We start from the raw sequence: 10,007 nt of genomic DNA, 5'->3' as shown, positions 1-10,007 counted from the left end.
CTATGGTCAGATTGACCAAATGTGTGTGGAGTAAAAGTGGTCTAGAGTTTTTTTCCCTCTGGTTGCACATTTAACATGCTGATAGAAATTTGGTAAAACATATTTAAGTTTCCCTGCATTAAATTCCCGGGCCACTAGGAGCGCCACCTCAAGATGAGCGTTGTCCTGTTTGCTTATGGAGGAATACAGCTCATTGAATGTGGACCGGGAGGTCCGTGGGGCGACGCACAATTGGCCTAGCGTCGCCCGGGTTAGGGAGGGCTTGGTCGGTAGGGGTGTCCTTGTCTCATCGCACACCATCGACTCCTGTGGCGGGCTGGGCGCAGTGTGCGCTAGCCAAGGTGGCCAGGTGCACGGTGTTTCCTCCGGCGCATTGGTGCGGCTGGCTTCCGGGTTGGATGCGCACTGTGTTAAGAAGCAGTGCGGCTTGGTTGGGTTGTGTATCGCATGACTTTCAACCTTTGTCTCTCCCGAGCCCGTACAGGAGTTGTAGCAATGAGACAAGATAGTAGCTACTACAACAATTGGATACCACCAAATTGGGGAGAAAAAGGGGTAAAAATCTGGCCTTTGGTCTGGTACATTTTATATTTTTGGTTCCAACCTCTGTCTTTGTGAGATGCAGAGTAGGTGAACGGATGATCTCTGCATGTGTGGTTCCTGCCATGAAGCATGGAGGAGGTGTGGGGGTGCTTTGCTGGTGACAGTGTCAGTGATTTATTTAGAATTCAAGGCACACAAACAGCATTCTGCAGCGATACGCCATCCCCATCTGGTTTGCACTTAGTGGGACTATCATTTGTTTTCCAACAGGACAATGACCCAACACACTTCCAGGCTGTGTAAAGGCTGTTTGACCAAGAAGGAGAGTGATGGAGTGCTGCATCAGATGACCTGGCCTCCACAATCACCCGAGCTCAACCCAGTTGAGATTGTTTGGGATGAGTCGGACCACAGAGTGAAGGAAAACCAGCCAGAAAGTGCTCAGCATATGTGAAAACTCCTTCAAGACTGTTGGAAAAGCATTCCAGGTGAAGCTGGTTGAGAGAATGCCAAGAGTGTGACAGGTGTCATCAAGGCAAAGGGTGGCTACTTTGAAGAATCTAAAATATATATTTTTATTTGTTTAACCCTTTTTTGGTTACTTCATGATTCCATATGTGTAATTTCATAGTTTTGATGTCTTCACTATTATTCTACAATGTAGGAAAATTCAAGAAAAGCCCTTGAATGAGAAGGTGGGTCCAAATTTGACTGGTACTGTATATATATATATATTTTTTTCTTCCTCTGTAGGCTTTGAGAACTCTAATGAAAAGCTCTATACAAATTACATGTATTATAATTATTATTACAATAAGACGGCTGTCCATAAGCACAGATGTATGGAGGAATGGTTTAAGATCCCTCCCAATGTATACTCCAATCTCATAAAACATTTTTTAGAAAAAGGCTTGTTATCCTCGCTAGGGTAGGGTGCCTGGAGTACTAAAAACAACCATGGTGTCAGATTTCAAAAATGCTTTACGGTGAAAGCATACCTTACGATTATTTGAGAACATAGCCCAGCAGACACATCATTACAAACAGTAACCAGCCAAGTAGAAGAGTTACACAAGTCAGAAATAGAGATAAAATTATATCCAATCCCTGTACCTTTTGCAGAATATCAGTCTGTCCCTGATGTTTTTCATGGAGAGAAGTGGCTTCTTTGCTGCCCTTCTTGAAACCAGGCCATCCTCCAAAAGTCTTCGCCTCACTGTGCATGTAGATGCACTCATACCTGCCTGCTGCCATTCCTGAGCAAGCTATTGACTGGTGGTGCCCAGATCCCGCAGCTGAATCAACTTTAGGAGACGGTCTGGCGTTTTCTGGACTTTTTTGGGTGCCCTGAAGCCTTCTTCACAACAATTGAACCACTCTCCATGAAGATCTTGATGATCCGATAAATGGTTAATTTAGAGAGATCCTTGATGAAAATCTGCTCCAGAATGCTCAGGACCTCAGACCACGACAAAGGTTCACCTTCTAACAAGACAACGACCCTAAGCACACAGCCAAGACAATACAGGAGTAGCTTCAGGACAAGTCTCTGAATGTCCTTGAGTAGCCCGGCCAGAGCCCGGACTTGAAAGAAATCGAACGTCTCTGGAGAGACCTGAAAATAGCTGTGCTGCGATGCTCCCCATCCAACCAGACAGATCTTGAGAGGATCTGCAGAGAAGAATAGGAGAAACTCTCCAAATGCAGGTGTGCCAAGCTTGTAGCTTCATACCCAAGACTCTAGGCTGTAATCACTGCCAAAGGTGCTTCCACAAAGTACTGAGTTAAGGGTTTGAATACTTCTGTAAAATGTAATATTTGTGTTTTATTTGTAATAATTAGATTATTTATTTTTATTTACTGTTTTTGTTTTGTCATTATGAGATATTCTGTGTAGATTGAGGAGTATTTTTATTTATTTTTTAAAATCAATTTTAGAACAATGAGGTAATGTAACAAAATCTGGAAAATGTAAAGGGGTCTGAATACTTTACGAATTGAGTAGTTGAAATGATGTTGAATTTCATATTTGATTATACATATTTAATATGACCTTGTTTTAATGTTAATAGTAAAATGGTATGTTTGAATCAACATCAATGTTTCAACATCATGACATCAAACAGTCTGGGCCGCAACCTGGACCTACAGGCCGCGGTGAAAACATTTGCACACAAAAATGCAAGGCGACGCAGTCACACACTGTAGCTACTATAGGCCTCTACATAGGAAAAACAATAGAGATAAGCACAGAGATCATTTTTATAAGCAGCAAAGAGAATTTCAGGAGACCAGGGGAGTCTCCCAAATTGTATTTAATTTAATCTGAATATTTGAGTCCATTTGTGTAAGCTATTACAAAGCCAGACAAAACCCACTGAGTTCAACAGTAAATATTGGCAAAATGTGTCCTCAAACTGACTACTTTTTTTTCTCATTGTTAGGCTACTTGATATGCAATTTTTTAAAAGTATATAAATAGCAGCTAAATACTGTATACCATGGAGGGGGAGGACAGCTGATAATGTTTGGAATGTTAATGGACCACATGGATCAACCACATGGAAACCACGTCTTTGACACCATTCCATTGACTCCATTCCAGCCATTATTATGAGCTGTCCTCGCCTCAGCAGCTCCCACTGCAATATGGTATATACTATAGCTATAGATAATAGGCAACACTGCATAATGAAACAATCCCTAGTAAGCTGGTGTTTTGAGGGTTAATAGACTGGTTTTACGCAAAACATCTTTCTATCAAGCTGGGAGAGAACGCAAGGATGGTTCATGTCATGTAAGTTCAGGTAGGCTATACAAGACAGTGGTATATTAAACAAAATCTATTGGTAGGCGATTACTATGCAGTTGCATTGAACATTTATTTTACAACCTGCAATGTTTGAATCTCAACTTTAATTACTGAACAAGTAATGGCTTTATTGCTGCCATCCAGCAGTCTAAATGGCAGCATTGTGAAACTGTGTATAGCCTCGTGAAATGCTTAACATAAGAAGATGACCAAATAGGCCTTCCAATAAACTTTTTTCCAGAGAGATGGCGTTCCGCCAGTGGCTATGGGCCGTGGTCAAAAGTGCACAATATAGGGAACAGGGTGCCATTTGGGACTTAGCCATACTCAATGTCTTGGTGAAATAGAAAGAGAAGGAGAAAGAGGAGCCCAGAGGCTCCTGTGGGATTAATTTAGGGGGAACTCCCTACCCTACTGCATCAATGCCATCTCTGTGGTACTACAATCCAGTAGTGACCAAACTGTATCTGTCTGCCTTGCTCGTGACCCACTTAAAGCTAAATTTGTCTTATGACCGAACAGTGTTTTTGAGCCACCTGAAGCCTGAGGCTAAATTTACCATTATGGCTAAACAATGTCTCTCTACCCACAGACAAATATCACATACCAGGCCGCCCAAGGACGATCTAGTTTAGTCTTTAGTCTAGTGGATACGTAATACCAATATTTGAGGAACATTTGGTGTAATGCCATTGTTTGGCAGTTGGTGGGTGCAGTTGGCTGGAATGTGGATGTACATTGGATGAGAGATGGTGAAATTGGTACACAGTGGAGTTACTGAGTCACATACTGTACTGTACGCCCCAAAAATCCCCCCCTAGCACAGACGAATGTATTCATTAATTCAATTATTATATCAGCAACAAAATGAAAGAAAAAAAAAACATTCCCTCACACCACATTTGGATATACACTGAGATAATCATCAAGGAATAAATATAGTCAGATGTATAGTGGGCAGCAGGCTATTTTAGTCTGTTTAGGTCAAATCAAATTTTATTGGTCACATACACATGGTTAGCAGATGTTATTGCGAGTAATGAAATGCTTGTGCTTCTAGTTCCGACAGCAATATCCAACAAGTAATATCTAACACTTCCACAACAAATACCTAATACACACAAATCTAAGTAAAGGAATAAGAATGGAATAAGAATATATAAATATATGGATGAGCAATGACAGAATGGCATAGGCTAAGATGCCATAGGTAGTATAGAATACAGTATATACACATATGAGATGAGTAATGCAAGATATGTAAACAGTATTAAAGCGGCATTATTAAAGTGACTAGCGTTCCATTTATTAAAGTGGCCAATGATTTCAAGTCTGTATGTAGGCAGCAGCCTCCCTGTGCAAGTGATAGCTGTTTAACAGTCTGATGGCCTTGAGATCTAAGCTGTTTTTCAGTCACTCGGTCACAGCTTTGATGCACCTGTACTGACCTTGCCTTCTGGATGGTAGTGGGGTGAACAGGCAGTGGCTCGGGTGGTTGTTGTCCTTGATGATCTTTTTGGCATTCATGTGACATTGGGTGCTCTAGGTGTCCTGGAGGGCAGATAGTTGCCCCCGGTGATGTGTTGCAGGCGGTTCAGTTGCAGTACCAAGCGGTGATACAGTCCGACAGGATGCTCTCAATTGTGCATCTGTAAAAGTTTGAGGGTTTTTGGTGCCAAGCCAAATTTCTTCAGTCTCCGGAGGTTGAAGAGGCGCTGATGCGCATTCTTCACCACACTGTCTGTGTGGGTGGACCATTTAGCTTGTCCGGAAGCAAGAAGTCTGTGTCCGCAACGTGGCTGATTTGCCTTTTGTTGTCCGTGATTGTCTGTAGACCCTTGCCACATACATCTCATATCTGAGCCATTGAATTGCTACTCCACTTTGTCTCTATACTGACGTTCTGCCTGTTTGATTGCCTTGCAGAGGGAATAACTACACATTACACTGTTTGTATTCGGCCATATTCCCAGCCACCTTGCCAGCCACCTTGCCATAGTTAAATGTGGTGGTTCGCATTTTCAGTTTTGTGCGGATGCTGCCACCTATCCACAGTTTCTGGTTAGGGTAGGTTTTAAGTCACAGTGGGTACAACATCTCTGATACACTTCCTAATAAACTCAGTCACTGTATCAGTATATTCGTCAATATTATTCTCGGAAGCTACCCGGAATATATATCCCAGTCCGCGTTGTGGCGAAATCTGCTCGGAGCGCATGAGCAGTAAGGAAGGAGGAAATAAAGAGAGCTCTGTTCAGCTCTTTGGGAAGGAACTCTTGGGTGGCGCGAAAGTTTGATTGTGTGTGCTGTGCTGCAGAAGTTTTGTTTGTTTTCAGCGTTTGTAGTTTATAAAGTATTTAACTCAATCATCGGTGTGATCGCTTTAGATCGTGGTTGTTTTCGTTTGGGACCGCGCCCGTTATGGATCGCATGGATTAGTAGCAACATTGTTGCGAAGCTTTAACATACAAACCATCCGACAGTCAGACAGTACACCGGCAGGCCTGAAGACCACAGCTAAGATTTCTCTTTTTCTTTCCTCTTGTTCCAGTGCTTTACCCTGCAACAGACTCTATTTTTCAAATGCACTTCCCATTGAAGTTCATTAGAGCTGGACTATTATTGCCCTGCCAGAAGTATTTTGATGGACATTTTAGTTAAAAGGGAGGTTGCTTGCAAGTTGTGTATTGTTATGCGAACTGTATTGAGGTGAGGTGTGCTAATGACATGTGGCCGAGAAGACTGTGGACATTTTTAAGGCCTTTGTTGTGTCGATGAACACCCCCCACATTCATACCCTCTGCACTCATACACTAGAAAACAATACAGATTATTGCAAATCCTGTGTTGATGACTGGGTTCGTTCTTGTATGAAGTTGCTGTTGAATTGCTCTGCCATTATTAGTATTATTGTATGAGGTATTCTTGTTTGGGTTACCCCTGTGCTGTGATGTGGGTTTTATATGGTGTGTATTCTCATTTCTCTCCACTGTCTATCTGGTAAACAGGCTACACTCTAGGCAGTCTCTTCTGCTGATGTGTGTGGGTCTGGTAGTGGTACTCTCTCTATTCTACTCTTTCCTTTTGGCATGGCGCCCGAACAAAATCTTTCTTTACCCCTCTCTAATAAATACCGCTACAGCGTGATCAAAACAATCCTGAAGTGTGGATTCTGATTGGTCAGACCAATAGTCCTAAGCATGGGTACTTCCTGTTTGAGTTTCTGCCTATAGGAAGGGAGAAGCAAAACGGAGTTGTGGTCAGATTTGCAGAAAGGATGGCGGGGGACGGCCTTGTAGGCATCCCGAAGTTGGAGTAACAGCGGTCGAGTGTATTAGCAGTGCGAGTACTACAGTCGATGTGTTGATAAGAATTTTGGTAGAAGCCAAACGTGAGTTGGCTTGGGCCTATGGTTTGATGTGGGTGTTTATTGGGTGTGTCCTTGCCACCACCAAGACATCTGTCAGAAACTTGCCCGCAGCTGTTTCCCCCCACTTAATCACAACAAACAAACCTCCTGCAGGTTGAGTTCAATAACAGGCTGATGTATGGTGAGATGCCGGAGGAAGCTTTGAATAGGTCAGTAGCCTACAAAGTAATATGAGAAGAATGCATTAGCTGAATTCATTTAGATATTCTAAACTACTATAAGTGTTTTGACAACTTTCAAATGTAGTATCAGATCCATGTTAAATAAACAACCCTTACATAATACCATAGAAAGTGTTATGCTAATATAACAATGTGCACATATCATGCTTCATTGTCATTTTCAGCCGATACAGATGATATCGGCATTTTGTCAGGTGGTAATGGGGCTACCTTGGCAAACATGTCAGTGGTCCTGTATACAACAGAAGTACCCTGATCCTGGTGTAAAATACAAAAGGTACCATCCAATTCAATAATAAAAAAAGACACTACACGTAAAAGTTGTGTCTAGTAAAATCTGAATGCCGTGTGCCAGGTCTCTCTCCATTCAGATACATGAGTATGAAGCCCGTCTGTAAGTCTGAACTTCATCATATCATCTTGCAAGTCTCTATGCGCTGGCTCTATACATGTTTCATTGAACACATACACACAGTCACAATTCTATTACTAATGCCAGTTAGGATAGGTAATATATGACACACAAACAGGTACTATGTTGAAGTTTGAACAGAATAAACCAACCTAATTCTGTTCTCCCCATCGACGACTGTTGGTGAGAAGGCAAGAAGTGAGGTCTTTTCCCCGGGCATAGCAGAATAGATCAGCTCCTAGCCCCTCATCAAAGATACTGGACACACACACACACATATTATCAATATGGTGGTTATGATTAATCTGGTGGAACCAACCTGATCGCTGCATTTACCTTTCCAAGTGAAATAGAATGGTGAACACAGTGATCATTCCAAATTTAAATATTTTGGTTCCAACCGTCGTGTCTTTGTGAGATGCAGAGTATGTGAACGGATGATCTCCCCATGCGTGGTTCCCACCGTGAAGCATTGAGGAGGAGGTGTGATGGTGTGGGGTCCTTTGCTGGTGGCACTCTGTGATTTATTTAGAATTCAACCACAGAATTCTGCAGCGATAAGCCATCCCATCTGCTATGTGCTTAGTGGGACTATCATTTGTTTTTCAACAGGACAATGACCCAACACACCTCCAGGCTGTGTAAGGGCTTTTTGACCAAGAAGGAGAGTGATGGTGCTGCATCAGATGACCTGGCCTCCACAATCACCCGACCTCAACCCAGTTGAGATGGTTTGGAATGACTTGGACCACAGAGTGAAGGAAAAGCAGCCAACAAGTGCTCAGCATATGTGGGAACTCCTTCAAAACATTCCATTTGAAGTTGGTTGAGAGAATGCCAAGAGTGCCAAGTTGTCATCAAGGCAAAGGGTGGCTACTTTGAAGAAAATAAAATACAAAATATATTTAGATTTGTTTAACCCTTTTTTTACTACACAATTCCATATGTGTTATTTCATAGTTTTGATGTCTTCACTATTACTCTACTAATAGGTGTGTCCAAACTTTTGACTGGTACTGTATATAATTGTATTATTTTCCCTTAACCCTACCACCCCTCCCCTAATTGGAGTAAACTAATGGACAACAATACTTAGGTTTCTACTTCCAGCTTATACATACGATATACAGACACAGTATATTTTACATTAGTTATCTTGTTATTTTTTGTCCCACCCTTCAGCTCCACTCAACTCCTCCCGTCTACCTCTGAACACAATTCAGTTTAGATTTCTATTTACCATATATTTTCAACTGTGACGTTTCACAAAAGTTCTGAACCTTTCTATTCTCATAGTTTCTACAGATTGTAAATTAAATAAACATTTTTGCTAAGAGTATTATTATATTATGTATTGATTGACTATGACTTTTTAAATCACCCAGCAGTGCTATTTGTAGAGTTGGCTCCTGGTAAATGTTGCAATTCTTCAGCCATTTCTAAACCTGTGACCAAAAATAAGCTATTTATGGACAGTACCAAAATAAATGATCTAATGATTCTTTATTAATTGTTGTATTTAATATGAACTTTTTTTTATTACAATAGTGTTGGATGTGTGGTCTTTGTGTCTCAGAACAGTTTGTTATCAATGTATAGGTTGTTGACCTTGAGAGCTAAACGTGTTTCAATTTAGTATATTCTCTTTGAAGAGTGGGTATAGTACTTTGCGTCATTCTGCGATTTCATTTGGGAACTGATCATTCATGCCTACTTTAAAGCTGGCGAGTCTTTAGCCCAGGATTTTAACCATTATGGGGCGGCAGGGTATCCTAGTGGTTAGAGAGTTGGACTAGGAACCGGAAGGTTGCAATTTCAAACCCCCGAGCTGACAAGGTACTAATCTGTCGTTCTGCCCCTGAACAGGCAGTTATGGCTCCTAGGCCATCATTGAAAATAAGAATTTGTTCTTAACTGACTTGCCTGGTTAAATAAAGGTTAAAAAAAAAGGTATCTTTAAAGGATGCGATTGCGCGTTTGTATCGGTGTCCTCTATGTTTGAAATAATGTATGCATTTGAGTTTAATTTGGTGGACAGTATCACCTAGGATCTGCAGCGCCTTAACCATGAATACTTTCCTCTTTAACTTCTTCCGAGATAGGGAAGAACGTTCCCGTTTTAAACAAGATTTTGTCACGACAAGATGCTCGACTATGCATGTAATTGACAGCTTTGGAAGGAAAAAACTCTGACATTTCCAAAACTGCAAAGATATTATCTGTGAGTGCCCCAGAACTAATGCTACAGGTGAAACCAAGATGAAATTTCATACAGGAAATGGTCCAGATTTTGAATGCGCTGTGTTCCAATGTCTCCTTATATGGCTGTGAATGCGCCAGGAATGAGCCTGCACTTTCTGTCGTTTCCCCAAGGTGTCTGCAGCATTGTGACGTATTTGTAGGCATATCATTGGAAGATTGACCATAAGAGACTACATTTACCAGGTGTCCGCCCAGTGTCCTCCGTCGAAATTATTGCGTAATCTCCAGCTCCATGCGCATTTCCATTTTCTTCAGAGGAGAAAGTCAACTGCCACGAATGATTTATCATCAATAGATATGTGAAAAACACCTTGAGGATTGATTCTAAACAACGTTTGCCATGTTTGTCGATATTATGGAGTTAAT

At 41.5% G+C, this 10,007-nt stretch overlaps 1 long non-coding RNA gene across 1 annotated transcript; it reads left to right on the top strand.

Moving 5' to 3' along the window:
- The first annotated feature begins 832 nt into the window (after positions 1-832).
- LOC127924265 (uncharacterized) lies at positions 833-8,885 on the top strand. The gene is made up of 3 exons (XR_008117447.1): positions 833-1,031; positions 1,208-1,238; positions 7,992-8,885. It is a non-coding gene; the product is annotated as an uncharacterized LOC127924265 (long non-coding RNA).
- The last annotated feature ends 1,122 nt before the right edge of the window (positions 8,886-10,007 follow it).

The sequence above is a fragment of the Oncorhynchus keta genome, unplaced genomic scaffold (genome assembly GCF_023373465.1).
Source record: "Oncorhynchus keta strain PuntledgeMale-10-30-2019 unplaced genomic scaffold, Oket_V2 Un_contig_3895_pilon_pilon, whole genome shotgun sequence".
NCBI lineage: Eukaryota > Metazoa > Chordata > Actinopteri > Salmoniformes > Salmonidae > Oncorhynchus > Oncorhynchus keta.
Note: the sequence above shows the minus strand (reverse complement) of the source record. Positions and strands in the feature narration are given on the sequence as shown.